At 37.9% G+C, this 16,149-nt stretch overlaps 1 protein-coding gene across 3 annotated transcripts in view; it reads right to left on the bottom strand.

The window, feature by feature from the left end:
• The window catches only part of RASAL2 (RAS protein activator like 2), a 347,599-nt gene that overhangs the window by 190,397 nt on the left and 141,053 nt on the right, over positions 1–16,149 (bottom strand). The gene's annotated exons all lie outside the window — the stretch shown is intronic.

Genomic DNA, 16,149 nt, shown 5'->3' with positions numbered 1-16,149 from the left:
TATAAATGAGTTAATGCTGTCTGCTCAATACTTGGTGTGGCTGCCATCAATTACATCAGTATATTTTAAGTCATTCTCTTTCATTCTTATAGTATTGAAAGGAGAGACAAAACCAACCAGGACATTAAAATAAAGTTTAATTTTCTTCATTTTATCCTCTCCCTATATTTCTACCCTCCATATCCTGTCAAAATGTCAGAAAATACCTATTTGCAGAATAAGCCAACAAAAGTCTTCTTAGAATAACTACCCAAACACTAAAATTATTGGCTATGAACTCTGCTTTGTCCTGACATGCAATGAGCCCTGGGACTGGCAAATTATATTACAGTGCCTACAAACTGATGGCCCAAGTAGATTTAAATATGGTCACACTCACCTTGGTGAATAATAAGAATACTAAGTAATAAATGATTCAGTTTGTTTAAGATATAAAAATCATTACTAGGTCAGAAATGTTTGCCTTTACGGAAAATACATTTTAGTCTTTATCATAAATTCACTATGAGACCATAACTATTTGTTGAAATGAATTTATATTGTGTCTTTTATGCTCAGCCAGGCATTTATGTTTCCTTCTTAACTATGGAGGCTTAATTGCCTTGCTACTTGATCACTGGTGGCTCGTCACTAAATCCCTTGGGTTGCCCATTACCCTTTTTAAGAGAAAGGGAGGGCAGGTAGGAGACATCACATGACAGTTCTTTCTGGTGAGTGATTTCCTTTAGGCTAATATTTGCAAAGGGTCTCTTTACTGCCTGCCTCTCAGTCTCAGCAGCACCTGGGCCTAAGCCTGGGACTTGACATCAACTCTACCACAGGGCAGAATTACCTGATAACAATGTAATAAATTCCTTGAGAGCCTGACCTTTATAGTAGACAATCAGATTTTTGATAAAGGTAACATTTCTTTTTCTTGGAAGAACTGATTTTAATTGGATGCTATTATCTAATTATTTTAAAGAAGGTGACCAGGATGGGAAACAATTGCTATGACGGTTCCACCTTGCTTCTCCCTTCCACATCGCTAGTATAGTTTGCACTGCACCTGGTCTCATATGCCGTGCAAGAGCAGGCAGAGCAGATGACACGGTTTTCTGCTGCTTTTTAGACATGCATTAGAAGGAATAAGTCTCATAATTCCCACACAGGGCCAAATACTGCTTAAGCAGCTCCATGGCTTGGATAACTGAATGGAATGTTGTGAATGAGGCCACGTTCAGATGACAGAGGACGCTCAAACAGCTTGTATTTCAACCCTAACAGGACCACTTACATCTACAGTTACTCTCACCTAAACAGGAAAATATAAATTACTGAAAATAATTCACTTATATACTAATCCTTAGAAGGGAAAAAAAAAGTCTATATGCAAGTTTTTCTTAAACAGCCAAGTATTGTGCAAATTTAAGAAAAGTGTAAGAAAATACTAATCTGCCCCCTAAAACATAACCATGATCTTATAAAAATGGTCAAAACTCAAGTTCCTTTCTGCGTCTCATATTGCTGCTACTGGTAGAAAAATGGACTATATTAAGAATCAATCTCAAACACCATGTAATACTCATTTCTTCTGTTATATTTAGTACCTCTTCCTATATTAATATACCCCCACGCCTGCCTCTTTTTGAATTGAATCTCATCACTTTCCTTTAGGGGCAGCTGCTCTCGGGAAAGAATTAGAGCTTTAAAAGGAATGTGATTCTTAGTGGAGAAGGAAAAAAAGAGTAAATAGTTTACCACTATTGAGAGATCAGTTTCTGAGGTTTTAGCAATTGGTTATACAGCCAATACTGTAACAGTATCTCTCTATCTAAAGCAGCAAAAGAAGGCTGGCTGCCTTAAAAATAAAACCTATCAAGAGTTTGGCAGCATAAAAATTTTAATAGCTCTACCTCTTTCCACAGTATCAACTGAGCTAGAATTTGAGAGCTAAATATGCATCTCTTCTGAATTGTGACCTGTTTGAGTCACAAATCACTGAGCTTACAGTGAAAACTATCAAGTAGGTAATATACGCTTCTCTAAAGAATCCTATCAGTCACTCACTGCTAAGTCGACAACCCAATTCAGTCAGCTCAGTCCTGACGCAACTTAGCTGACTTACATAAGAAGTGAAAAACCCTTCTTTTTATCAAAAACCACTGACCTCAAATCGGGAGGAGGGAACAAATACCTACAACATGAGACTATAAAGCAGTAAAAGGAAGCATTTAGCATTTTCTCTTCAATACCTCCAATACAAATAGAACTGACACCCTTCTTATCCAAATCTAATCCATGCCTGCAAATGTGCTGCATGGCAAATTTTCATGTAACAGGAGACTATATTCTGATTTTAAGTGAAAAAAGAATAATCTAGTTCAAGCTCATCTAAAACTCCCAATTAACTTCCCCAAATATTAAGTATTCTTAATACTTCATATATATAATATTCCAATTGTATATATCTATATGCAACGCACCAAAACTTCTAAATTAAAAATAAACAAGCAAAATCATTAATATTTAATGAACTTGTTAGTGGGTATGTTTATGCACAATATACAGTATCAGATACAAATTACATTTTCCTCTTATACTGCTAACATGTACTGTTAAGGTAAATAAGTATTCGGTTAAGATGCATAGTGAATGCAAATGGCACAACAAAATAAAATTAACAAGGCTTTCTAAAACTAACACCACTTTCATAATTTTATCATTTCTCAAAAATAGGTAAGAATCACAAGCAAAGCATATGCACACAGTACACGAGGACATATGCACAGCAAAGCTTATGTCTTTCGTCTTTCTTTTGTCTCTCATTAGCCTTTATCATCTCCATCATTCCTCCTACTGTAAGAGGTTTACTAATCCTCCTTGGCTCACCTACTTTTCACAGGCTTTTCCATTATCTTAAAAGATATTTCGATTGCATGAAACCTTTAAACAACATGATCACGAAATATGATCCTGTTGGGAAAACAACCGATACAAGATGGTAGCCTACTCCGCTTTCTCTTACCCAGATTCACGTGCAACTTAATGTTTTTGGCCAGAACACACATGCGAGTTTCTTTTAATGGTAGTTCAATTTGGACTGTCAATTTTAGGTTAAAAATTTCCAAGTCGTTGTAGCAAATATTTGGATGATGAGAGTTCACGTATCAAGAGATACTTTCACAATACAGACAGTAAAGAGAAAAAGAATGGATAGAGGGAAGCAATTGAGATAAGTGTCAAGCAGAAATAAAAACAAAGGTCAACACAAAAAGAAATGCATGGAAGAGAAAGATCCTTTGGGAAACAAATTAGAGTTGAAAGAGATGTTAAAGACTAGTACACCACACTCCTTCAGTTCATAGATCAATAAAACAAGGCTCAGAGAGAGAATTACTTGCGCAAAGTGATGCACCTAGCAAAGTTATCTTATAATTTAGTTCTTCTGATATGTGATCCAGAATTTTTTCCAGCATATCAGTAAAGCTTCTTCCTGCTTTATGTTTTGTTTTTAATTCAGTGAGTATTTATTTATTGTGCATACAGTACTGTATTTGAGCCTGGGAAAATAACAGCCAGCAGGACAGACCCAGTCACTGAACTCATAGAGCTTTATTTAGTAGAGGGGTCAAATACTGTACAATTAGAATACAGTCAATTTAAACAATTATGATAAACACTTTAAGAAGCAGTAGAGGATGTTGTGAGAGCATATAATAAAGGCAATGGACCAAAGGAAAAAAAAAAAAAAAAGCAATGGACTTAAGTTTGCAGCATTATAGCAGATAGGAAGATGGTCAGTGGAGAGGGGAATGTAAGCACTAGCATTTCAGGGGAATGAAATCACAGGCCCAGAAGACTCTGAGGAACAAAGTGGTTCTGCTCACTCCTCAGACACCTAAAAAGGAGGTCTCTCTGGCTACTGCACAGGGCGTAAGGGCATAAGAGAAGAAGCTAGGAGGCTGGTGAGATAGTCTGGGCCAAGGTCATGCAGACAGATCTTGGAACCAGGCTAAGGATGTTTGTTGGTCTGGAATCTAGGAAGGAAAGGAAGCCCCTGAAGAATTTTAAACAGAAGAGTGACACTACTGATGCATACTTTTGTCAAGAGGTGAATGGGGTTTTCATTTACTGAGAGCAGGAATTCTGGAAGAAGGCCAAGTTTGAAAAGTAGCTAATGAATTTAGTTTGGGTCCAATTAGGGCAAAAACAAACAAACAAACAAACAAAAAACAAAAACAAAAAAACAAGTCAAAGCTATATCTCTATCCAGGTCCAAAACCTCTAATCCTGGCCTACAAAAGAACCTGGAATTGCTTCAAGGAGGCCACAAATGCCTTATTCTAATTTCATTTCAAGAAATATATGGCAGCTACTAAGGTTAAAATTTAAGACTGAACATACATAATTTCATTTCTTCTCAAAACCCCACTAAAACCAAAGATAAGTTTATATTTATAGGTAGAGACAGAGCTAAAACTCCATATACATGGGAAAAAACAGAAATAGGGAAAAATTAAATAAAATTTTAGAAGCTATAAAGAATATATTCAAGTGTTAACTGACTTAACAGGCCTGAGAAAATTGAAACCTAGTCTAAGAGTGAGAAAAGCTAAGATCCAACCCAATTTATGTCAGAGTATCTTCAAAAAGTTTATGGATACGCCAGTACTAGGTATCGTTCAATGGGGAGGAGGGATGGTCTAAAATGAGACCTGGGTAAGCTGATTTAAGAATCAGTCAGTGTCCCAAGATCTTCTCTCCAATTAATTCTACAGGGAACTGTCACTACCCAGCCACCCAGGTAAGAGAATGGAGGTTTGCTCTCTTGGAAGGGTGAAATCAAGGATGAACTAAAGGATGACCGTTTATGGTTGAGAAGAGCATAAAATGCTAAGAAGTGCTTCCCACAAAATTCTCTTTACACCACCTCTCCCTGCCTCCAGCTGACTCACAGAACCGGCAGATAGCCTTTTGCTCTCCAGGTGGCAATTAGAAGAACATTCTGTGGGTATCACATCTGCTCAAGAGAAAGATCCAAAGGGGATTCTCCCAACAAATAGCCCATTTAGATCACCTTACAGAAAAGCCTTCAGTAGCCAAGCCCCAACTCTATACTCAGATCTTCCAGGCAAATTTCTCATTTCCCATTTTTAATCTGGAGTAAAGATACCAGAGATCAAAGAAAAGTCTCTACCATAAGAAAAAAAGAGACCAAAACAAAAAGGAAAAGGCAATTTGAAGGAGACACAAATGATACCAGGAGAAAAAATACAACCAACAATCATTATCCTCAAAGAAGTATGAGAAAAAATGATGTCCATTAAACAAAAACAGGATGCTTTTTTAAAAAGCAACAATTATAGAATGAAAAAGAGCTTTTTGTATATTAAAAACATGATATCAGAAACGAAAACAAAACGTAATAGTAGAGTTAGAAGATAAAGTTCAGAAAATATCTCGGGGTAGGGGGGAGAGACAGAGATGGAAAAAGAAACTTGAGAAATTAATCCAGGAGATTCAATATAAAAATGTTAAAAAAAAAACAGATATCCACCAAAGTATATCGCTAAGAAAAACCAGTTTACATGCAAAAGCTCAAGAACAAGAATGGATCCAGACTTCTCAAATGCGTCCCAGGAATTTGGAAGACAATGGAGTAATGCCTTTAAAATTCTGAAAGAAAATTATTTCCAACCTAAATTATTCATTTAGCTGAACAATCAAGAGCGTGAATAAAATAAAAATGTTTTTGATATTCAAGCCCTCAAATTATGGGAAGTGTCCTAGTCTGCATGGGCTGCCATGACAAAATACCATAGAACTGGGTGGCTTAAGCAACAGACATTTATTTTCCCGTAGGTCTGGAGGCTGAGAAATCCAGGATCAAATGCAAGGTAATTTGGTTCCTGGTGAGAGCCCTCTTCTGGACCTGCAGGTGGCTGCCTTCTTGCTGTGCCCCACATGACAGAGAGAAAGAGGTATCTCTTCCTCTTCTTGTAAAGGCACCAGTTCTATCAGATTAAGGCACTACCCTAATGACCCCATCTACTCTTTATCACCTCCTTACAGTCCTACCTCTAAGATACAGCTACATAAAATAATTGGGGGGAAGAGGGACACAAACTTTAAATCCATAACAGGGAATAAACCAAGAAAACAGCACACCATATTTTTACAACAGCTATTCCAAACTCGGGAGAGTCAATGAGTATTTCAAAATGATGACAGAGAAATAGGAGGCTGATAACTATGCACCAAATACAAGCAATCCTGACTGGAACAGTGTGAATAAAGAGACTGGAGTGCTGAAGACATCATACCATGCTTTTTGCTACTGTACCATTTTTTAAAATACTGGAGCATGTGCTTGAATGAAAGGAGGAGGTAAATAAAAAGAGAGAAAGCTTTAAGATCCAGGAAATAGAGCTTCCACCCTATGACAAAGGCAAAGAGAATTCTAAGGATGAGAGGAAAGAAATACCTAGGATAATAGCTATTCAGAGAACAGTCTTAAATATAAGAAGACCATGGAGTTTCCAAGAGGCATGTCACCAAGAAAAAAGAAAATGAAACAAAATTTGGATCTGATAAATTACCTGATACTACTGACCTTGAGTAAAAACCATACTGGAAGACTACAGGAAAGCATGGGAAGAATAAGTAATAGGTACAAAGAAACCTACACGAATGAAAAAAGCAAGTCAATTATTAACCTCAGAAAAAAAGCAAGCAAAAAAAAAAAAGTTAAGAAAGAAAATGTAATAATGACATTCAACCATGCCCAATTTAGGCATAGTAGTATAAAACACTGAATACTGATTATAAATATACACATAAATGTTTATATATATTATATATATATAAATTATGGTAAGACAGTTGGTATGATTGCATTTGAAAGCTAACTCATCAACCACCATAACAAAAAATCAATAAAAATCTCAAGAATTGATGAATTAAAAAGGCAGCAGTATATTCATGTTATTTAGGATGAAGGAGGTATGTAAATGCCAGAATAAAAAATTAAAAGAGTCAAAGTTCTTGCCTCAGAAAAAGGAGGACAAGTTGAGGAAAACCAATGTATTCTGTTAAGAAAAAGGCAGACAATCCAATCAAACAATAGGCAAAAGACTTGAACAGTCACTTCATAAAAAAGAATATGCAGGGCTGGGTGGCATCTGCCTTTGGCTCAGGTCATGATCTCAGGGTCCTGGGATGGAGGCCTGTGTCAGCAGAGAGCCTGCTTCGTCTTCTCCCTGTGTCCTGCTTACGCTCTCTCATTCTTGCACTCTCTCTCTCAAATGGATAAATAAAATCTTAAAAAAAAAAAATCCAAAAGTCCATTTAGCATGTAAAATGGTACTCAGCTTCATTAATCATCAGGGAAATGCAAACTAAAACCACAGTGAGAGACTACCACCACATACCCACCAGAGTGGCTAAAATGCAAAGATACTAAGTGTTGGTGAGGATATGGAACAAATGCAGGTGGGAGTGTGACTTGGTATAATCACTTTGGAAAACTGACAATATTTACAAAAGCTGGACATAGAACTATCCGGCAATTCTACTCCTAGATATATACGCAATAGAAATAAGGGCATATTTTCACCAAAAGACATGTATAAGACTGCACACAGTGACGCTATTCATAATAGCCAAAGCTAGAAACAATCTGAAATGCCCACCAATAGATGGGGACGTGAACTGCAGGGAGACAGAAAGCGCTACAACCACATGGAACAACGTGGAGGAAACCACAAATATAGTATCAAGCCAAGGAAGTCAGGCAAAAGATGTATAATTATGCTTATATAAAGTTCAAAAGTAACTAAAATGCATCTACAATATTAAGGTCAGCCACATAGTTACTCTCCAGATGCAGAGTGACTGGGAAAGGGCATCAGGGGGACTTCTGGGATGCCATCAATGTTCCGTTTCTTCAGGAGGGCAAAAGTTACTCAAGGATGTCGCCTTTATGCAAACTCATCAAGCCGTATATGAAGCTATAGGATTTGTGCACTTTACTCTGTGTACATTAGATTTCAATAAAAATAATCCTTTTTAAAGTAACCTCTACGTCCAACAGGGGGCTTGACCTCACGACCCCGAGATCAAGAGTCACATGTTCTACCGACTAAGCCAGTCAGATGCTCCAATAAAAATTAAACTTTAAAATTCCAGTTCTACCATTTATAAGTTGTGTGACCTTGAATAAATCACACAATCTAAGCAAACTTCAATTTCTTCATCTTTAAAAAAGGGATGACAAAACACCTACTCTCAGGGATTTCTGTGAGGTTCAAATGAAATAATGCACATCAAATACTTAACAAAGTGCCTCACATATGCTAAGCACACAATTGTGGTATTATGATTAACCATGTTAATGGGCACTGAAAGGAGGAAGAAAATCATTGTGTAGTCTCATTTGGAATGAGTTTGACTTATATGAAACACAGCCTTACCTGTGTAGTCAGATGACTAGATTCAAATCTGCCACTTACTATTTCCATGATCTGGGGCAAATGATTTAACCTGAGACTCCACTTTCTCAATTACAAAATGGAATAAGATCATGATCTTGTGTGTGTGTGTGTGTGTGTGTGTGTGTGTGTACACGCACGCACACGTGCATGTGTGTAGAAAAAATTTTAAAGTTAGACTAAAAGTGAAAGACAGTTCCAAACAAAGAGTGTTTGAAACTATTTAAGTCTGTCTATATTTTCATGTGTGCATATGTGTAGGTGTGAATGCATGAGTTATTTAAAAATATGAAGATAAGTAGTGGAGGAGAACTCTAAAGAAGTTACAAGTGTTTGCCTCTATGGAACACAAACCAGCCGAGGCACTGGGTAAGAGAATATAACTGTTCTTTTTCATTTCAATTCTTGTAGTACACACTTGTAATTATGTGCATCTATTACTATGACTTAAGAGTACATTTTTTTAAAGTTTTTATTTATTCATTTGACAGAGAGAGACAGCGAGAGAGGGAACACAAGCAGGGGGAGTGGGAGAGGGAGAAGCAGGCTTCCCAATGAGCAGGGAGCCTGATGCAGGGCTTGATCCCAGGACCCTGGGATCATGACCTGAGCCGAAGGAGACGCTTAACCATTGAGCCACCCAGGCACCCCTTAAGATTACATTTTAAAGTGACATTCACTTTAAAAATATACAGCTGAGTCCTACGAAATGAGAAAATGGTTAAAGGGAGGCTCCAAACTAAGCTGATCAATATCAAGTTCATGGACAAAGAAGAAAACAAAGTTTAAAGCACTTTAACACATTCATAAGTCAATTTCTCTATCATGATACATAGCGTGGGTGGCATAGAAATGCTAACTTTGAGTCCACAGATGCTTAACTTCCTCTATTATTAGTTAGAGAACCACCTGTTACTAGGGAACCACCTATTTTTAACTAGTTCAAGTCTACTTAAAAACCCTAGGAATAAGAAAAGAAATGCTGGCTATAAGGCTTGTTTGTTTTATAAATATCTAAGTAGCATTTGGAACATCAGGCTGAAACTTACACTGCTCATATGACTCTCTAAGGTTTTAATTTCCCCATAAGATAAGTAATACAGTACTTGAATATGCAGGAAGGTGATACTAACTCAGGGCCCTGGTACATACTGACCTCTGCTAGGATTCTGATATAGAGCTGCTTAGCATAACTCCATCCTGATTTAAGCACGTACAAACTGTTTGCAAAGATCTCTTAGAGGCTACCCAAGCACAGGAATTTGGCAGAGTAAGACTCAGAGTCACGGCAGGACCCATGTCCCAACTTAGGTTATTTGATTAAGTGAGTTAACACACTAGAAAAAGATACGAACAATTTCTCAATTTCTGGCACACAGGGAAATGCTCAGTAAATGTCAGTTCTCACTATTACCATTGCTTCTGAGAGACATCATGTTAAGAACACAGAATCTGGAGTCAAGACTGCCTGAAAAGGAATGGCTGCTCTACTGCTTACCAGCTGTGGGGCTGTAGTCAAAACACTTAACCTCCTAGGGCCCCAGCTTCCTCATCTTTAAAATGGGAACATTATGGTCTCTACCTCACGGTGATTTGGTAAGGATTACATGAGAAATATCCAGCATTTAGAACAGGGACTGGCATATATTAAGCCTGCAATAAATGCTAGCTCTTATTATTCTTTATACTTGCCACATCTGAAACAATGGGTTAGTTTCTTGTGCTAAAAATGTTGTAATAAAATGTTAGAGGGAAAAAGCCCATTTTAAACTATGAATGATCTTCAGAATTGTATGATGTACGTAAATAAATCATTCCTTGGAAATATTCTAGGGGGAAAAACTACACAGGTATGCTCTAATAAGAGGAAACTTCCATTGGAAAGGGTCTGGTACACCACTCTGCCATGAATCCACACATTGGAAGAGCCGAAGAGCCAACAAACCTATAGCCTTTTGACCACAGAAACGAGAAGTGAATATAAGAGCAGAGACACAGTCTTTTATTTAAGCTGTTTTGGCAATTTAATGTACATCGTTTAGGTCAGTCTACTAATCACTTCGCATATTTTTTTAAAAAGAGAGGGAGAAAGGGAAGAGGAAGAAATAAGAAAATAATCTCTCTAATGGCACTGTTTTAATCTAACCAATTAGTTCAAATACTCCCGGGTCTCTAAGCCTCTTAAAACTGCACAGCTGATGGCTAAACTTGAGAAGAGCAATTAATCCTCATCTGTTTTTCTACAAGTTTCAATTAGTACAAAAATGTGTATATACTTCTCAAGTGCAATTACAAGAATGCAAAACAATGAGAAGTTTGGTGGGTGATATATTTTGCTTTTTTTTTTTTTTAAACAAAGTTGAATTCAAACTCAAAAGATGAAGCAATAGAGAGAGTAAGGCTGTCACTGTTTCTTAAAATTAAAACCTCAGAGAAATATCCCTCTCTCTCTCTCTGCCACCTTCCCTCTCTCTGTGTCTCCCTCTCTCTCACACACACAGACACACACACACAATTAAGCCTCAACTCCTATGGGTATTCAGGTGCTTTTCCGAAATTGTCAGAACTCCTCTGTAGGTCCACAAACAAGAGCTCCATTGTGTGGATCTGTAAATTGTATGACATCATTGAAACACAAGCACCAATTGGTATCACAAACAGTTTGTGTTGCCAAGGATACCAAGAACTTTAAATACCCTGCAGTTGTACAAAGCCCAGGAGCACGACCTTCCAAACAATACCGGGAGCCTGCCCACTTTCTCTCTGTTTAGTCACTGTTTCCAACAGAGAAAGGACATCGATTTTGCCCCAATAATTCCTCCAGATAATATACTCAGGAACGTTCCTCAATCATTCAATTATTCATTTTTATATTCTCAACATAATGACAGCAAAAAAGAGGATTAAGAATTTACATAGGCCTATTAAAGGCGAGACTCTCAAAAGGCCAGGCTGGAGTCCTTTAATGAAACTTCACATTAGAGATTTTTAAAATGCAATGCACATGAACACTTCCACGTAAGCCCTACAGTAATGTTCCTCTGTGTTACAGAGTACCCTTTCAGTAACACAGAAAATAATTTTTTCCTTGTGTGCCTTTCCTGGAAAAGTTAGTTTCTCTTACTTGATATTAGCTTTGAACTAACATATGAGTTTAGTATGTAAACTTGCTTATTCTAGCTAGAGTAACTGCTACAACACAGAAACACAGGCTAAGTGTGAGGTGTTATGATTAACTATATTACGGTTAAGAGACGAACAAATTTATAACCCTTTACAAAAGTCTTTTAAAAGGTGGTACTTAGGGTCAAGTTGTTACAAAAGGCCTGTGGCTAGCTTTTCTCTAATATCTCTCTCACCAAAGTTAGACCTATTTATATTATCTTTACATCAACTTTATTCGTGGAGTGTTTTAGATTAATTACATGTGCCATTGAGATTTTAGACAGTTTCAGAGTTCTTATTTTTCTGTTGAGGAGATAAATATTTTACACAATTATTTCTCAAAATGCAATCTGCAAACAGACAAGGAAAACAGAAAGAACTCACAGAGACTGCCATTAGAGAGTCCCAAGAGTGTCTGATGATGCTGGCGGCAGCGGGGAGCACAGGGCTAAATGAGTGGAAAGCCACACCTTGTGGCTTCTCTTTATCACCTCACATTCAGATTGTTACAATGCCAGGATTACAGGGCAGAGAAAGAGTAACTCTATTTAGCCATTTTTGTATATTTTTTGAATACCATTTTTATTACAAATTCATTTGAGGGGAAGGCTGTATTAGATGCTTACTTATTTTATTTCAAATTACTAAGTACTGGGTGTATTTTAGGGAGCTTACATATTGCTTGAAACTTTTGAGAAATACATATTACATTGTTTTAACCCTTAGAAAAATCAGAATCTCAGTGAAGATAAAAATGATTTATAATTTGTACAAAATTTTTAAATAAACAGTAATGTAAAGAACTAAACAGTGAGTGCAAAGAGTCAACTATAAGCCCCTCGTAATATAGAAGAGAGATATAAAATGTTAAGGCTTCTTTTGCTTTGTTTTGTTTTGTTTTACTTTAGAAAGCCAGTGTGGGGGCTTTATAAGTTCCTAAGAGATTCCAAAAGTAACAAATATTACGTTGTCATGAGTGTCCATATGAAACAAAATTAAGTGTGCTTTGTTATAAGCAAAGTATGTTTAATATTATCTTATAATCGTGGTCTATGGATAAAAAAACATACCTGCATATAAATGTTTAGCTGGGTAAAGATATGCGCCCTGGCAAAATTCAACTTAGTGAATTAGAAGGCACAGCAGCCATGATCTGCTTCTGCATTCTAATTGCTGCCACTGAGAATTATATTTTAAACTTTCTTTTAAATTGTACTAGTGCTTCACTAAATTTAATACATATTTTTTCTACTCTTCCTCATTGTCATAGAATACTTTAAAAAAACACGAACAACAAGGGCACCTGGGTGGCTCAGTGGGTTAATCCTCTGTCTTCAGTTCTGGTCATGATCCCGGTGTCCTGGGATTGAGCCTCAATGGAGCCTCCCATCATCAGGCTCCCTGCTCAGTGGGAAGCCTAATTCTTCTTCTCCCTCTGCCTACAGCTTCCCCTGCTTGTGCGAGCTCTCTCTGTCAATATAAATAAAATCTAAAATAAAAATAAAAAAACACCAACAAGAAAAACTAAGTGGAAGCATCTCATCTTTTTGTAGAATTTCAAAATTTCATCAATTAAAAACCAGTTTACTGTATGGGGCGCATGGGTGGCTCAGTGGGTTAAAGACTCTGCCTTCAGCTCAGGTCATGATCCTAGGGTCATGGGACTGAGCCCCACATCAGGCTCTCTGCTCAGCGGGGAGTCTGCTTCCCTCTCCCTCTCTGCCTGCCTCTCTGCCTAACTTCTGATCTCTGTCTGTCAAACAAATAAATAAAATCTTTTTTAAAAATTGTTTTTAAAAAAACGGTTTACTGTAAATGACAATGCTTTCAGTGTCAAATCTGGTCAAAAGGAAATAGAGCAAAAGCAGATGGAGAAAAAAATTAAGTTTGGAGCAGCTAAGAAGCTATTAAAACTACTACAATTCCATACTTTCCATTATACCCAAGGGGAGAGAAGGAAGAGTGGGAAAAACAGCCTGCAGCCTGATTTAACAGGACAAATGGAAGAAGTCATGTCCCTTGAAGCACAGGGCACAAACAAATGCAGGATATTACTTCTAGAGGTTAGGTAGATTGACTCCTTCCCTATTGGACAAAGAGGCCTCCTAGCACTATATAGCTAGAGAAGACAAGTCAGCCCTGGCTTCAAAGCTTCCAAGGACAGGCTGACTCTCTTGTCAGGGGCTCATGCAGCTGGTGACTTGAAGTTGCAGCCAGTGCTCATTCACCGTTCCCAAAACCCCAGGGCCCCAAAGAGTCATCCTAAATCTACTCTCCCTGTGCTCTAGAAACAGAACAACAAAGCCCAGACGACAGCACATCTGTTTACTACACAGTTTCCCAAATATTTTAATCCCACTGTTGAGATCTCCTGCTCAGGAAAGAGGATTCCTTTCAAAATATGACTGCTCCTTGACAATGCACCTGGTCCCCCAAGAGCCCCGATGGGCACGTAGAGCAAGATTCATGTTGTTTCCACGCCTGTTTTCATTAACGCAATGCCCATTCTGCAGCCTGTGGATCACAGAGTAATTTTGACCTTCAAGTCTTGTTCTTTAAGAAATACATTTCCGGGGTGCCTGGGAGGCTCAGTGGGTTAAAGCCTCTGCCTTCGGCTCAGGTCATGATCCCAGGGTCCTGGGATCAAGCCCCGCATCGGGCTCTCTGCTCAGCAGGGAGCCTGCTTCCTCCTCTCTCTCTGCCTGCCTCTCTGCCTACTTGTGATCTCTCTCTCTCTGTCAAATAAATAAATAAATAAAAATATTAAAAAAAAAAGAAAAAAAGAAATACATTTCCTAAGACCATAGCTGCCACAGACAGTGATTCATTCCTCTGATGGATCTGTGCAAAGTAAATGGAAAACCTTCTGGAAAGGATTCACCATTCTAGATGCCAGTAAGAATGCTTGTGACTCCTGGATGGGAACAGTCAAAATAGCCGTATTAACAGGAGTTTGGGGACAAAGTTGATGCACACTCTTATGGATAGGACTCTGAGGGATTCAAGACTTCAGAGGAGGAGGTAACTGTGGCTGTCAGTGAAATAAGAAGAGAACTAGACTTGGAAGTGGAGCCTGAAGATGGGACTGGATCATTGCAATCCCACAGTAAAACTTGAATGGATGAGGAGTTCCTTCCTGGGGATGAGCAAAGAAAGTAGTTTCTTGAGAAGGAATCTACTCCTGGCGAAGATGCCATGAAGACTGTTGAAATGACTACATAGGAATTTAGAATACTATATAAACCTAGTTGATAAAGCAATAGCAGGGCTTGAAAGGACTGACCCCAGTTTTAAAAGAAGTTCTACTGTGGGTAAAATGCTATCAAACAGCATTGAATGCGACAGAAATTGTTCAAGAAAGGAAGAGTCTAATGCTGTGGCAAATTTCATTGTTGTCTTATTTTAAAGAAATTGCCACAGCACCCCAACCTTCAGCAAACCACCACCCTGATCAATCATCAGCCACCAATATCGAGGCAAGACCCTCCACCAGCAAAAAGATTATGACTCCCTGAAAGCTCAGATGATGGCTAGCATTATTTGGTAATAAAGTATTTTAAAAATAAGGTATGTACATCATTTTTTAGACAATGTTATTGCACATTTAACAGCCCACAGCATAACATAAATATGACTTTTATATGCACTAGGAAACCAAAAAATTTACTTGACTTGCTTTATTCTGGTGATCCCACAAAATCACCAACATACATCTATACTTGCATACCTTAAGAAGTATATTTTAAAATCACACATATAAATGTAAACCCATTGGCCAATCTTTTGATGTAGAGCCAAGGATTCCCTTTTGTTATGAATATGATGATTTATAGCTCTGTATGGTATTTTGCATAAGCCACACCCACTACAATCCAACTATTATTTCCAATTATTGTTTTATTTTGTGAAAACTTAAAGAAACTGCTGAAATAACTGCAGCACAGAGTCCTCCTGGAGTTTTTCCTTTTTAGAGTTGATTCCCCAGACTAAGAGCAATTATTCATAATTGAGCCCTCCCAAATTTTACAATTTAACTTACTGGAATCAAGTTTTTATATCTGTATTTCATTCATTAATAAATCATTAAAAATAATGTAGTCACAACCAGAGCAAACTGGCAGGTTTGGAAGCAACCATCACTGATTCTCGCTAAGCTTCCAACTTCAGTGAAGGGTACAGAAGTGAGTGGACTTGTTGGAGAACAGCACTCCAGCCCCAAATGTAAGTGCACTCTGAGCAACTGTCAGAAGGTATCATCGAAGGGCGCCTGGGTGGCTCAGTGGGTTAAGCCTCTGCCTTCGCCTTGGCTCATGATCCCAGAGTCCTGGGATCGAGCTCGATATCTGGCTCTCGGCTCGGCGGGGGGCTGCTTCCCCCTCTCTCTCTCTGCCTGCCTCTCTGCCTACTTGTGATCTCTGTCTGTCAAATAAACAAATAAAATCTTAAAAAAAAAAAAAGAAAGAAATGGGGAACTTTGTGGAACTAATCATAGCAGTTAATACAGCAAGTCTCT

This window comes from Martes martes (assembly GCF_963455335.1).
Source record: "Martes martes genome assembly, chromosome: 15".
Classification (NCBI taxonomy): Eukaryota; Metazoa; Chordata; class Mammalia; order Carnivora; family Mustelidae; genus Martes; species Martes martes.
This window is presented reverse-complemented; position numbering and strand designations above follow the sequence as displayed.